This window comes from Crinia signifera, chromosome 3, assembly GCF_055691185.1.
Source record: "Crinia signifera chromosome 3, ASM5569118v1, whole genome shotgun sequence".
Lineage (NCBI taxonomy): Eukaryota > Metazoa > Chordata > Amphibia > Anura > Myobatrachidae > Crinia > Crinia signifera.
In genome coordinates this window covers 97,910,383-97,926,567 of record NC_139219.1, presented here as the reverse complement: position 1 = coordinate 97,926,567, position 16,185 = coordinate 97,910,383, and the positions used below count along the sequence as shown (strand labels likewise).

At 44.5% G+C, this 16,185-nt stretch overlaps 1 long non-coding RNA gene across 1 annotated transcript in view; it reads right to left on the bottom strand.

Moving 5' to 3' along the window:
* Positions 1 to 6,277: 6,277 nt before the first annotated feature.
* Positions 6,278 to 16,185, bottom strand: part of LOC146062546 (uncharacterized) — a 40,281-nt gene continuing 30,373 nt past the window's right edge. Inside the window, exons 3-4 of the long non-coding RNA XR_014471382.1 lie at positions 12,563 to 12,699; positions 6,278 to 6,396 (exon numbers count right to left, since the gene is read on the bottom strand). This is a non-coding gene — a long non-coding RNA (uncharacterized LOC146062546). The remainder of the gene's footprint in view (positions 6,397 to 12,562; positions 12,700 to 16,185) is intronic.

The window sequence follows — 16,185 nt, the reverse complement described above, 5'->3', positions numbered from 1 at the left end:
AATAGGACACCACAGGCTGCTCTCCTGCATATATAAAGAACAGGACACCACAGGCTGCTCTCCTGCATAAATAAAGAACAGGACACCACAGGCTGCACCCCTGCGTAAAAGACAGGACACCACAGGCTGCACCCCTGCGTAAAAGACAGGACACCACAGGCTGCTCCCCCTGTATAATAATAATGCCATGATGCCACAGGCTGCTCCCCCTGTATAATAATTTGTGTCATGGCATTACTATTATTATATTATACAGAGGGAGCAGCCTGTGGTGTCATGGCATTATTATTATACAGAGGGAGCAGCCTGTGGTGTCATGCCATTATTATTATACAGAGGGAGCAGCCTGTGGTGTCATGGCATAATCCCATGACACCACAGGCTGCCCCCCCTGTACAATAATAATTATGACACCACAGGTTCCTCCCGCTGTATAATAATAATGCAATGACACCACAGGCTGCTCCCTCTGTATAATAATAATGCAATGACACCACATGCTGCTCCCGCTGTATAATAATAATGCAATGACACCACAGGCTGCTCCCGCTGTATAATAATAATAATGCAAAGACACCACAGGCTGCTCCTGCTGTATAATATAACAATTGTAATGCCATGACACAAATTATTATACAGGGGGAGCAGCCTGTGGCGTCATTGCATTACTTTTATATTATACAGGGGGAGCAGCCTGTGGTGTCATTGCATTATTATTATACAGGGGGAGCAGCCTGTGGCGTCATTGCATTATTATTATACAGAGGGAGCAGCCTGTGGTGTCATGGCATTACTTTTATATTATACAGGGGGAGCAGCCTGTGGTGTCATGGCATTATTATTATACAGAGGGAGCAGCCTGTGGTGTCATGGCATAATGCAATGACACCAGAGGCTGCTCCCGCTGTATAATAATAATGCAATGACACCACTGGCTGCTCCCTCTGTATAATAATAATGCAATGACACCACAGGCTGCTCCCGCTGTATAATAATAATGCAATGACACCACAGGCTGCTCCCGCTGTATAATAATAATGCAAAGACACCACAGGCTGCTCCCGCTGTATAATATAACAATTGTAATGCCATGACACAAATTATTATACAGGGGGAGCAGCCTGTGGCGTCATTGCATTATTATTATACAGAGGGAGCAGCCTGTGGTGTCATGGCATTACTTTTATATTATACAGGGGGAGCAGCCTGTGGTGTCATGGCATTATTATGCAGAGGGAGCAGCCTGTGGTGTCATGGCATAATGCCATGACACCACAGGCTGCTCCCCCTGTACAATAATAATTATGACACCACAGGTTGCTCCCCCTGTGTAATATAAAAGTAATGACATGACACCACTGGCTGCTCCCTCTGTATAATAATAATGCAATGACACCACATGTTGCTCCCGCTGTATGATAATAATGCAATGACACCACAGGCTGCTCCTGCTGTATAATAATAATGCAATGACACCACAGGCTGCTCCCGCTGTATAATATAATAATAGTAATGCCATGACACAAATTATTATACAGGGGGAGCAGCCTGTGGCGTCATTGCATTATTATTATACAGAGGGAGCAGCCTGTGGTGTCATGGCATTACTTTTATATTATACAGGGGGAGCAGCCTGTGGTGTCATGGCATAATGCCATGACACCACAGGCTGCTCCCCCTGTACAATAATAATGACACCACAGGCTGCTCCCCCTGTATAATATAAAAGTAATGCCATGACACCACAGGCTGCTCCCCCTGTATAATAATTTGTGTCATGGCATTACTATTATTAATAGCAATGCCATGACACAAATTATTATACAGGTGGAGCAGCCTGTGGTGTCATTGCATTATTATTAATATACATGAAACAGCACAGCAGATATGTCATTTTAGATGTTAACTTACTACTGTGTTTTATCCTCGACCAGGCTTCTCCTGTCCTGCTGCGGCTCCACAAATTTCAGTTCCCCTCTCTGCGGCCTCCTGAAGCGTCCCCCACGAGTTGTTCTGCGGGCGGCCCCAGCCTTCCTCCAGTCTCTGAGTGCAGACGTGTGGGTGGGAGGCGTCAACGTCATGACGTCCCCACCGCACCCAGCGTCTGCCGACTGCCACTGCCGCTGGGGATAAGGGAACAGGCTGCCGGCCGGAGCCCTCCTCCACGTAGCCGTGGAGGCCGGCGGCCATGTTCCTGTGGCCGCAGACATCATTTAAAAAAAACACAGGAACATGGGCGCCGGCAGTAAAACAAAAAAAAACAGCAATGCGGCATCGGACACGGCCGCGGCGGCGCGGCCCGCAGCACACCTGCCAGAGCGGCCTGGGGGGCAGATGGCACCCTGCCCCCCGGCCCAGCCCGCCCCTGCCCAGTGGTGTTTTATGAGAGGAGGCCCTTGTGCAGCCTCCTACGTCCGAGTCCCCTCCTCTCTGGGAGTAGCAGAGTATGCATGCTCTAGTGCTCAGATCTCCAGAAAAATGGTGTAGCAACCATTTTTCAGGGGATTTCAACACCAGCAGCAGTGAAGAGTCTGAGCACTAGAGCGTGCAGACTCCACTGAGCATGCGCAAATCGTCGGAACAATGGTACAGCCATTTTTCGGCGATTTGGGCATTGCTGCTGTCTCCATTGCAAGCTTCCAGAGGGTATGTATTTAAAAAAATGGGTGCAGTGACTTCCGGTTCCGGTCCCGATGTGAGCGGCCGCGGCGTGCGAGTCCTCCGCTGCATCCCCGGTTCCAGCCGCCCTCCTGAACCCCCAGGTGGCCCCAGAGACCAGTGACTCGGTCCCCTGACATCCCGGCGCTGGCCCGGAGGCAGCTGCATCACGCGACCGCGGCATCTGAGAGCCGCGCCTCGTTCTATCACCAGACGCCAGGCTTCCCTTCAGCCCTGCCCGCAGGCACCAGACATAGTCACCGGGACCCGACGGCTCAGCTCACAGACCCCTCTAGACAGCTCCGGTGGCGGATGGAGAGATACCTCTCACCGCAGATGCCGAAGGGGTCCCAGAAAAACCGCTCCCACAAGTCACAGACCCGCTCCAAGATGGCCACTGACCCTGAGACCCAGAGAGACACAACATGGCACCCAGGCACTGTTCTCCCAATCCTCTGACAGCATTGAGGGGCCCCCTGTAACATACTCAGAGGTAGTCAAGGCTATACAGGAGACCCCATGGGACCCCATATGAAGGCGCAGGCTGGGCAGCCGAGAGGAATACCGGGCCCCGGTAAAATGTTGGGGGCGTGGCCTAAGTGTGGGTGTGGGCACCTCCCACACTTAGACCACACCCCCAAAATGTTTAGAGGAGGGTGAAAGAAAACTCTAAAAACTGTAATCTCAGCAGCAGCACAAACCTACAGCATGTGCTGTGCTGACAGCATGCTGAGCATGACCTCTCACGCTGTCAGTGAGACACTCATGCTGAGCCTGCTGTCAGCACAGCACATGCTGTAGAAGTGTGTTTTGCTGTCGCTACCCGGGAGGGACGGAGAGGAAATGGAGGGGTCAGACCAGGAAGCCTGGGCCCGGGTAATTAGTACCCCCCCCCCCCCCCTCGGCAGCTAAGTTTAACATAGCTATACAGGACATTACGACACAGCTGAAGCAGGTAGCTCACATGCAACACACTACTGAGTGCAGAGTGGGGGAGCTCTTTCATGATGTTTCTACACTTAATGTTTATTCTACTAGTCTCCAGAATACATGTTATGAGCTGCAATCATGAAGGAACAACCCGAAAATTGTTGGCTTGGGTGAATCCATTAGGGGCCCTGATTTATATAAATTCCTCCAAATTTCTTTGCCTGACATGCTTGAGATCTCAGACCAGTGCAGAGATATGGTGGTGGTGAGGGCTCATCGCCTGGGCCCAGCACGAGCTACACACGGGAACAGACCTCGAGTTGTAATATTTAGATGCCTTAACTTTTTACATAAAGAAGCTATATGGTCAGTCCAGGAGACATCGTGACCTAACTTGGGACATTGCCAAAATATACATTTTTCAGGATTACTCAGCCGAAGTTACCAGAGCCCGTAAGGAGTTTGCTCCTATATGTACGAAGCTGTTTCATTCTAAAACAACATTTGCGTTGCTATACCCTGCTCGACTGAGAGTGTTTGAAGGGACACCACTAAAGATTTCATATCTGCCACTGACAGATATCTTACGGAACAAGCTGGCAGGGTCGGTGCTGACCCGGATCGCTTGGACATACCTGAGGCTGATAACTGATCATTGTGGGTATTTCTACATATTAAAATGGAATGAAGGTGTCTGCAGTTCTTGAAAGACACTGTCTCACTTCTTGACCTTTATTGACCATTGACCATTTGAAGTATGACTTTAATTGATAGTCTACGGACATATGTAGAGTTTGGTTTACTGCAGTTTGGGAGGGAAGATTGATAGCTGACACCCAAGCTTTTTGATTTATATGATGTTCGCGGAGCTAGTGGTTGGCCCCAGCTGTATATTCTTCACAGCCCTATCAGGTTCATGTCTATATTTGACAGAATTTAGAATCAAGGTTTATTTTTGATATTCTTACTATATTTTGGATGTCTATATGGGATCGTTGGGGTTGGTGGGGTCAGGGGATTGCTAGGTGGGCCGTAGGCAAAGTTTATTGTCTGGAAGTTTCTCATTTGGATTTCTCTGGCTACTATGCTGGCTTGCGCCTTGCAGTGGTTGTCTAAATTATATGTTACATGTTTGTCCTTTGTTTCCCCTGGTCTGTCTTTTCTCTCCCCTTTGTGTTTTCCCCATTTACTTTTATGGTGCGAGATGTTGCTAAGCTTGGCCTCATAGAATTCCGGAATGTCGACTCTTAAATTAGGTACACTGAATGTGGGCGGATTCAATACTCCTGCAAAACGCAGAAAAATCTTAACGTATCTTAACAAAATGTCATTGGACATAGCCTTCCTCCAGGAGACCCACCTTGTTCCACGAGAAGTGCTGAAGCTAAATATGTTACGATGATCAGTAATGGCCTCGGCTTCATATAACTCTAAATCTCGGGGGGGGGGGGGGGGGGGGGGTGATCCTTATCAGGAACGCTATTGTTTGCAAAATGATATCAGTGGAGGCTGACGAGAAGGGCAGATATGTTATTGTAAATGCAACTATTCATGGTGTTCCATATGTTTTGTGCAATATCTATGCCCCCAATGCCAACCCTAGGGAGTTTTATACATCTCTGACTGCTAAGCTTGACCCCTTGGGGAATCAAACATTGATCATGGGTGGGGACTTCAATGTAGTGGCATCTAATATATTGTATAGAAATACCCCTACATCTAGATGCAATCGCACCTCAGATGATACTATCATGTACTTAATAACGGGTTCCTCTCCCAACCGTTCTACACACAATGGAGCACTAGACATGCCCACTGGGACAGTGGGCACTAGGTTGCCCACTGTCCCCATTACTTTTTGCTCTAGCCCTGGAGCCTCTGGCCATAGCCCTGAGGGCATCCACAATATATACTGGCATTAAGATTGGTGTAGAGGAGGCCAAATTGGCACTCTTCGCCGACGATATGATGCTCTTGCCAACTGTTGCTATCCCTGAAATAATATCTCTGATAGAGCAATTTGGCTCTTTTTCCGGTTTTAGAGTCAACCATATCAAATTTGAGTTAATGTTTCTCACAGGGTGCAATAGAGCACTCCCCATAGACTCCCCCCTATCTCAGTTTCCTAAAGTGAAACATTCAATGAAATATTTAGGCATTTGCATACCTCCATCTATAGCGGAAATCTATTCGGCAAATTTTCGCCCGGTGATAGCTGAGATTTCCGCCCTCCTCCATAGATGGACCACTCTTCCCCTTTCAACGTTGGGTCGGGCAGCAGTTATTAAAAGCATTGCGTTCCCTAAATAATCATATCTACTGCAAATGATCCCATTATCCCTTTCCAGGCATGACTGCTCCGTAGTCAACACTATCTTCTCAAAATTTCTATGGGCGAAGGTAGCATATGTAAAGTTACAACTCCCTAGATCCGAGGGAGGACTCAGCATCCCTGACGCTTCAATATTTAGCAGAGCAGTTAGCGTTCGGTACATAACAGATTGGTTTTGGAGACACTCTATATTCATGAATTGTGCTATAGAAGAAGCATTGTGTGCTTCCTATTCATTGGCGGCCTTAATACATAGGGAATGATTAAAGCAGACATTATTAATAATATTTTATTCAGAGATACATAAAAGGCCTGATATACACCAATAAAAAATCTCTCGCTTCATCACATTCTATGGTAATCCCTGGTTTGCCTCGTTATTAGATAACCCCCAATTTTTGCTTTGTAAGGAAATGGGCTTGTCGGCGATCAGAGATGTATATGACCCGGGAGGTCACCTCCAATCTTTTGCAGATCTGAAAGAAAAACATAAGTTATTGCACACTCATTATTATATGTTTTTGCAAATCAGACACACTTCCACCGGCTGGTCCGGAGGGCACGGAGACTGACACAATTAATACTATTATGACATTGGCTCATACTGGCATATATAGATTGTGTTACTATTATATGGAGGCAATGGTCACCTCTGTAGAGAAAAAGTGGGGTAAAGTGATGGCGGCCTGGAAGGCTGAGGTGCCCTCACTTCCGGAATGTTCTGTGGTCTTGAAATACTGTCAACAAACACTAAAATATCTCCACTCAGCCTCCCTTGAGGAGGAACACTGGAAGGTGCTGCACAGAGTGTATGTGGCTCCTGTACAGAGGGCTCACATGATCCCTGGGGAATCTGACACGTGTCAAATGCGGCCAGAGGAGAGCCACTTTCTTTCACAATCTTTGGCAGTGTGGCAGGATAGCAACGTACTGGAATAAACTTATCGCCTTTATAAATACCATTTTTAAATTAAAGGTGGCTAAGAACCCCACGGTATGTTTACTAATTGTAAAGGGAGAGTGGGATTGGCAAGGCAGGAAAAATATTTTACAACCAATTGTAACATCATACTCAATACTCTATATATATGGAAAGACAGGCCACGGTGCCTGACGTAGAAATGGGAGTGACGAGATTCTATAAAAAATATATATAGAGACCTTGCCTAGTATAACTCACAAATCCTACACCTATATGAGAATACACATATTTTTTATTTATAGAACTGCCCTCTATGTGAACAGATATACCAGGCAATGGGCTCATATGAGTTTATGTATAGCAGACAGCTGGGACTTGTAGTGCTGTCCAATTTAAATCACATACATGGGAGGAATGCTGGATGTGGACGTACGTTGAAAGAGTTGCACTTATGTTGATTGTAGTTTCCTTCAGTTTCTGTCCAGTTTAAGTCCAGGCTAAGTCTAGGCTGACCGTATTCAGTTGTATCATTCTACTTAGAATCTTCCTACTTTGAATTCGGACTAAATTTCTAAAGCCAATATACAAATCACAGTGAGTCTTAGGTAAAATACCATTACATGCAACAGTCATATTTGAAGTAGAATCACTGTGATTTGTATACTGCATTGTCTTAGGTAAATGTACAAATTTATTTTTAAAATTAGATAGTGATTTAAAATTGACTAGTAGGGACATGGTCTGTAACATCTCATCATTTGCTTATCTGCTTTTATTGCTCACTTTCTCTAGTGGGAGAGGGGCATTAGGGTGGGGTCTTAATTATTGAAGTTAGAAACAGCTTTTTTTTCAGACCTACTTATTAGAGTAAAGGAGGCTGACTAAGCCTTGGCTGGCTATATAAATCTGGCTTTAGAAATTTAGTCAGAATTCAAAGTAAGAAGTTTCGGTACATATGAGTTATCCGGGCGCCCGATTTCTAAATCGGGTCGGATCGGGCACATCGCATCGCATCGCATGCGACCATCGGATGCGATGCGATGCGATGCGATGACCCGATTTTTCCATAGGAATCAATGTTAAAATGGACTGAGACCTTTTTAACACGGAATTCAATGGGAAAAAGGGGTCCTTTTCATACCCCTACTATCCAAGTGGGCATGGAGTTGGATATAAACCTGTGGCGAGCGTAGCGAGCCACCGAGCCCGAAGCGTGGCGAGCGCAGCGAGCCCCGCGAGGGGACATAGAATACCGTCCGCTCGCCACGCTTCGGGCTCGGTGGCTCGCTACGCTCGCCACAGGTTTATATCCAACTCCATGCCCACTTGGATAGTAGGGGTATGAAAAGGACCCCTTTTTCCCATTGAATTCCATGTTAAAATGGACTCAGTCCATTTTAACATTGATTCCTATGGAAAAATCGGGTCATCGCATCCGATGGTCGCATGCGATGCGATGCGATATCGCATCGCATCGCATCTGATTGTATGCCTTAACTTAAGGCATACAATCAAAAAATCGGGCGCCCGGATAACTCATAAGTACCGAAGTTTCTAAGTAAGATGATACAACTGCATACTGTCAGCCTAGACTTAGCCTGGACTTATACTGGACAGAAACTGAAGGAAATTACAATCAACATAAGTGCAACTCTTTCAACGTACGTCCACATCCAGCATTCCTCCCATGTATGTGATTTAAATTGGACAGCACTACAAGTCCCAGCTGTCTGCTCTACATAAACTCATATGAGCCCATTGCCTGGTATATCTGTTCACATAGAGGGCAGTTCTATATATTAAAAATATACGAAGTAGAAATTAGAAAGTGGGAATTACTCATAAAGAACAATTGAACAACATCAAGCAAGGTAAATACAATACTTATTACAAATTATTTCCTTCCAAACTCTGGGCCTTATTCTGGTTTGTTTGCAAAAGCAAACTCCTTCTTTAATGGACAAAACCATGTGCACTGCAGGTGGGGCAGATGTAACATGTGCAGAGAGAGGATGGTAGTTATCTGGTAGAGGCGCAGAGTGTACAGCTGGTTTATCAAGCTGCAGTACAATGTAGGGGGGTGTCACTCCCCAGCAAAGGTACAAAAGAAGAAATGGATGACTGCGCTATACTGTAGATAAACAATTTGTACATGATGCTAGTACCAATTTTGCATAATTTAATAGAATAATCAAATAAAAATAACTGTAAACACACACACACACACACACACATATATATATATATATATATATATATATATATATATATATATATATATATATATATATATATATATATATATATATATATATAGCGTGGAAGATGGTGCTGGCGGCACTCAATGGGGACTTGGTACGAATGAAAATGAGCTGACACCACACACAGCTAAGGTGCTTACTAGTTTCGGATTTAATAATCCTTCGTCAGAGTTCTCTATAAGCACTAGTAAGCACCTTAGCTGTGTGTGGTGTCAGCTCATTTTCATTCGTACCAAGTCCCCATTGAGTGCCGCCAGCACCATCTTCCACGCTGTATCTCCTTCTTCCTTCGGAAGGCACCGGGGCCATTCATTACCCATATCGGAGTGCCGGATCTCTCTGTTTATATATATATATATATATATATATATATATATATATATATATATATATATATATATATATATATATATATATATATATACAAACCCAAAATCTCTTAAGACTACGCTATATGATATTTGGTGGTCGCTAAACAACACTCTATCCCCTACTAGCGGGATCCCCCAATTTGAATACTACCACAATAGTGTTATAGCACCCAAATAAAACAATTGTTCTTATTGTCTTTCACACCTTACATAAGTATCAAAAGAAATTTTGTACCATGTATAAAACATTTATTAAAATTCATAAAAAAAGACTTTCACATTTATTCTTGATTTCTGGAGTTTTCTTAAAACTTGTTACTAGAGATGAGCGGGTCCGGATCTCCGGGATCCGGTAGATCCGAAAATCGTGATCCGAGTCTGGAGCCGAGCCGGCTTGGGAGTTCCCGCCTAAATTCCGGACCGAAAACGAGGCAAAACGTCATCATCACGCTGTCGGATTCTCGCGGGATCTGGATTCTATATAAGACGCACGCGCGCCCCGCCATCTTTACTCCAGCATAGGAGAGGGAAGAGGGTGGTTGTGCCCTGTGCTGTGTGCTGTGCTATAATAATAATATATTATTTTTCTGCTGCTCACTCGATTAGGGTCTGCAGGAGCTGCTGTACACAAGTCCAGTGTACAGGGGCTGCAGTGGCCAGTGTACAAGGGGCTGTGTTCAGTGTGACAGGGCTTGTGTCCAGTGTGACAGGGCCTGTGTACAGTGTGACAGGGTCTGTGTCCAGTGTACAGGGGTTGTGTCCAGTGTACAGGGGATGTGTACAGGGGCTGTGTCCAGTGTACAGGGGTTGTGTCCAGTGTATAGGTGCTGTGTACAGGAGCTGTGTCCAGTGTCCAGGGGCTGTGTCCAGGGGCAGTGTCTAGTGTACAGGGGCTGTGTACAGGGGTTGTGTTCAGTGTGACAGGGGCTGTGTCCAGTGTACAGGGGCTGTGTACCGGGTTTGTGTCCAGTGTACAGGGGCTGTGTACAGGGGTTGTGTCCAGTGTACAGGGGTTGTGTCCAGTGTACAGGAGCTGTGTACAGGAGCTGTGTCCAGTGTACAGGGGCTGTGTCCAGGGGCAGTGTCCAGTGTACAGGAGCTGTGTCCCGGGGTGGTGTCCAGAGGCTGTGTCCATTGTCCAGGGGCTGTGTCCAGGGGCTGTGTCCAGGGTAACGGGCTGTGTCCATTGTCCAGGGGCTGTGTCCAGGGTGACGGGCTGTGTCCGGTGTCCAGGGGCAAGGTCCAGGGGCAGTGTCCAGTGTGACGGCTGTGTCCAGTGTACAGGAGCTGTGTCCAGGGGGGTGTCCAGAGGCTGTGTCCATTGTCCAGAGGCTGTGTCCAGAGGCTGTGTCCAGGGTAACGGGCTGTGTCCATTGTCCAGGGGCTGTGTCCAGGGTAACGGGCTGTGTCCAGTGTCCAGAGGCTGTGTCCAGTGTGACGGCTGTGTCCAGTGTACAGGAGCTGTGTCCAGAGGCTGTGTCCATTGTCCAGGGGCTGTGTCCAGTGTGACGGCTGTGTCCAGTGTACAGGAGCTGTGTCCAGAGGCTGTGTCCATTATCCAGGGGCTGTGTCCAGGGTGACGGGCTGTGTCCAGTGTCCAGGGGCAGTGTCCAGTGTCCAAGGGGCTATGTCCAGTGTGACAGGCTGTGTCCAGTGTAAAGTAAGAAAAATAAATAAACGTAATAAATAAAATAAAAACACATTTTTGGAGGATGATGGAGGAGGAAATAGTGGGAGATCAGCAACCTGATAGAAGTGCTGAAGCTGCTACCACAAGTCATGACAAGGCCGATACCTCTTTGTATTTTTTGCTCTTTGGAGCATTTCTCTTTTTTTGGGATAGTTTATTTAACTGCCACCCTGTCTGCCCCTGCAGTGCCGCTCTGCTTCCAAGATGTGCCAGGTTGGAAGTGTAAGGTCCACATGTATGTGATGCCCACTGCTGTCGCTTAGCTTAGTCACCCAGCTACCTCGGTATACCCTTTTGGCCCAACTACAGTAAATGAAAACCATTTTGTAAGCTGTGAAGTGATCAAAATTGACTAGAAATGAGTGGAAACTAATGTTATTGAGGTCAATAATACTTTAGGGGCAAAAACAGGCCCAAATTCTGTTGTTTTAGCCATTTTTAGCATTTTTTCATAAAAATCCAGATCCAAAACCCACAAGGGTGGTTTTGCCAAAACCAATCCAGATCCAAAACACGAAGGGAGATCCAGATCCAAAACCAAAACCCGAAAAAGTGGCCGCAGCACATCTCTACTTGTTACAGATATAAAACCGACACGTTTCGTCTCAACAAGACTTCATCAGGGGTATAATTTTTAAACAAATCTCATAGGTGTTTTGTTCATTTGAACCAGGGGAGACTTTCATTAAATAATTCTTGAAGGAATATTGATGGCGATAATTCTTTGGCCGGTATTACTACTTTTATTAGATCCTTCCTAAACTCTATCCATGTCCTCTCCGGACAAAAATCAATATAGTCTCTTCATGACAGGAAAAGATAAATATTAGATTGATTTTATAACGTCAGGTGAGACCAACAGGTTACCTATGAAAATGGAATTTCGATCCTTAGAGTATATCGTACAGAGAGCACTTGCAGTCTGGACACTTAGGAGAGCAAACACTGTGGATTAGGAGTATCCACTCTGTACGATATACCGTTGGCCAATCCAAATCAAGTATTTTATCTACTACTCTAAGGATAGGAGTTCCCTTTTAGGTGTGAAAGACAATAAGAACAATTGTTTTATTTGGGCGCTATAACACTATTGTGGTAATATATATATATATATATATATATATATATATATATATATATATATATATATATATATATATATATATATATATATATATAATCCTGTGTACCGGCTCTCCGTCTAAAGTCAGCTGGTGCGCCGGGTGTCAGCACATAACACTCGTCGGAGCGAGTGTAAAGACAAGGTAGCAGGGGAAGTGCTGCACTCACGGCGTCTTGTTCAAATAAATACAAGCAGTCTTGTTGAACTTACAACGTTTCAATGCCTTTATTCTGGCATTTTCGTCAGGTATGAATGCATAATACAAAACGTCTTACCTTATAAAGCACCCAGTGAGCGCGCCATCTCCTTAGAGCGGGAAGCGCTGTTCAGGATCAGGACGCAATAAGATGACCTCACAAGAGAGGAGGTAGTGTGTGAAGCCCATCACCAAGGTTACATGTCAACAATAACACTGCAGGAAACGGAGAACAGAAATGATTAATACAAAGCAAAGCATACTGCATCTACTATATCAGATGTAATTTATCATGCACAGGATGAAAAAATGGAAAACGGGAAGAAAGCATAATACAATAGTAATAACATGAGCGCATAATTACATATGTTACAATTTGTTAAGATTTAGAGGAACGCACCTAAGCCTAGGTGTTCATTCAGTCCTTTAGGGGACAGTGTACCTAAACGATAGATCCATTTAGTTTCTAGTTGGATCAATTTTTTGGATCTGTCACCTCCCCTAATAGAGGCTGGTTGGTGATCAATCATTCGGTACCTTAATGAAGCAAGGGGGTGTGGATGATTGCAAAAATGCCGGGCAACTGGCTGTTCGCTATGTCCTTTGACTATCGCAGTCCTGATAGCCGACCTATGTGCTGTCATACGATCCTTAAATTGGCAATCAGTTTTGCCAATGTATGACATACCGCAGGGACATAAAATTTGGTAGACAACGTATTTAGATGTACATGTGAGTCGATGTTTAATAAACATAGTTTTACCACTCAAAGGGTGTTGGAATGTATCTCCAGGCAGCATAAATTGGCATGTTGTACATGTACATCTTATACATCCCTTACGCGTGTTGGCATAAGGATCATAGGTATTGTCTAGGCTAGAGATATCTGATTTTACCAATATATCTCTAAGGTTGCGTCCTCTAGTATAGCAAGATAATAATCTAGTTTCCTCTAAGCCGAGGTCAAGGTCAGTTTTAATGATGAGCCAGAGGTTTTTGGAGATTTTATTAATACCCTCACTAGCTGGGTTATATTGGCATACCCAGGGGAGTATTTTCATGTTATTTTTGGCTTTACGTGGAGTTTTGATCAGCGTATCCCTATCCAGGGATAAAGCTCTACTTTTAGCTGCCAGCAATAATTCAAGTGGGTACCCTCTCTGTTTGAATTTTGCAATCATAGCATCCATTTCTTTATCAGCCAGTACGGGGTCAGATGTTATACGTCTGATGCGTATCAGCTGGGAGTAGGGTAATCCCTGTTTAAGTGGTTTAGGATGAAAACTATCAAACATTAACAAGTTGTTCCTATCAGTGGGTTTGGTATGCAGAGAAGTATGTACTTTACCCTCCTGAAGTGAGATTTTCACATCCAAATAATGGATGAATTCAGGACTGATAGTATACGTTAATTTGATAGGATGATCCCTACTGTTATGGGACTGTATGATAGCATCAAATTGCTCGGCTGACCCTTTCCAAAACACCAACAGGTCATCGATGTATCGGCAGTAATACAAGATGTCTGCCGATATATCGATATCATTGAAAAAAATCATATCCTCGACCTCAAACATGTATACATTAGAGTATGCTGGTGCCATGGCAGATCCCATGGCACACCCATGGCATTGCAGGAAAAAGCGATTATCATATAAAAAGTAATTTTTAGTTAGTGCAAACTCAAGTAATTTTACATGAAAGTCCAAGCAATCACCACTGAAAGTACCTGAAATTTCCAGCAGTCTTCTAACCGCAGCCAACCCTCCCTCATGGGGGATTGCGGTATAGAGACTCTGGACATCGATACTACACAAAAGCACATCACAATTGAAGGTAGGCAGCTCAGCTAATCGCTTAAGTAGCGTATTAGTGTCCAGAAGAAAGTGGGGATGAATTTGGATCAAGGGCTGTAATATAGAATCCAAATAAAGAGCAATCGGTTGGAATAGTGATTTTACAGCAGCAATTATGGGTCTCCCCGGTGGCTTTATTAAAGATTTATGAATCTTTGGAGTTGTGTAAAGCACCGGAGTCACTGGATAAGCGGGCAAAAGAGCTTTATGTAGTTTCTCTGACAGATGACCATTATCAAAGCCATATTTAAGTAGGAGTGCTACCTCTTTTTGGAAAGTTGGTGTAGGGTCTCCAGGTAAAAGTCTGTATGTAACAGGATCCTCCAGTTGTCTGCTGATCTCCTCTTTATAGTCTTGGAGGTTCTGGATGACCAGGGCACCTCCTTTATCAGCCGGACGAAAAATAAGGCCTTTATTGGATGCCAGATGTTTTAAAGCCATAGCTTCATCCTTAGATAGATTGTTGCGAACCACAGGAGTCTTTTTTGTAATTTCTGTAGTATGTTTATCCAGCATTCTTGTAAAGGTTCGGACTGATGCATTAGATGATAACGGATCAAACGTTGATCTTGGCATAATTTTGATTAATTTAGGCGGAATAGGGTCGGTATGATCCTCAATTACTGGAGTTTTTGCAAAGAATTCTTTGATTTTCAATTGGCGATGTAAACGATATTTCTCTACTTGCCATTGCAAGGGGTCCTGTTTATATGTGGGGATAAATGACAAGCCCTTTGTGAGAACTCTTTGTTCAGTAGAATTGAGTTCATAGTCGGACAGATTTATTACTAGGTCCTGTAATTTTTCGGTGGTCTCCCTAGTCGCCCTCTGCCTTTTACATTGTCCGCCACGGCGGGTAAACCAGCGGTGTCTACTTTTTTTCTGTCCCTGTTTCTGATGGCCACGGATAAAGGGCCCATCTGTGTTGAAGATGGTGCTGGTGCTGGTTCTGAATCGCTTGCCGTGGAGGTATTCTCATTAGATGAATCAAGCTGCCGGGGATTGCGCTGTCGGCGTCTGAAAAATGGCACCCTGGAATTGCCTTTATAAGTCGTATCTGTCCATCTGTATACCGTATAATTGGCATAATCACTTTCCACCTTGGCCTTTTTATCTGCTTTAAATTTTATAAGCTCCCGCTTATAAGTCTGGATTTGATTGTCCAGTTTGGTGTACCAATCTGTAGCAGTATCTTCCTCCAATAGTGGTCTGACTGTCTGTTCGAGTTCGGTGATTTTGGTTTTTATTATATTCATTTCTTTTGTGGATTGCTCAATTATAAGGAGTATAAGATCAAGTGAGCATTTGTTCATGATTCCTATCCATTTTTTACAAAATGCAGGATCATTACGGCCGATGGTAGGCGAGTTTTTTACCCGTAACCCACGGGGTATTTTTTTAGAACGGTAATAGTCACTTAAGGTTATACAATGATAATAGTAATCAATTTCTTTCCGCTTCAAATATAGTAGTTTGCGATAGGCATCCTCATTGGATTTAGCCTCAGCTTGCTCCTCAATAATCTCAGTGTAGAGAATGTCACTGGCTTCAGCTTCTGAATAGCTGTGAAGTATTCCCAGTGACTGGGTATTATGGATATATCCACTGGTTTCTGGCTCAGATGGTAACGCAGTATCCATGTTGAAATCACCCAGTCTGTATGAAGCTCTGTAGTTTAAAGTTCCATGCAACAGATGGTAGCGAGTACAGTGTCACAGCAAGAAGCATCCAGTATAATCTAGATGCGCAGGTCACGGAATAACACACTCACTGATGTTGTTAGAGTGGTAGAGGGAGCCTTGTAGATGTGATGCACAAACGTGGATCCTTTAGTACATAATCCTGT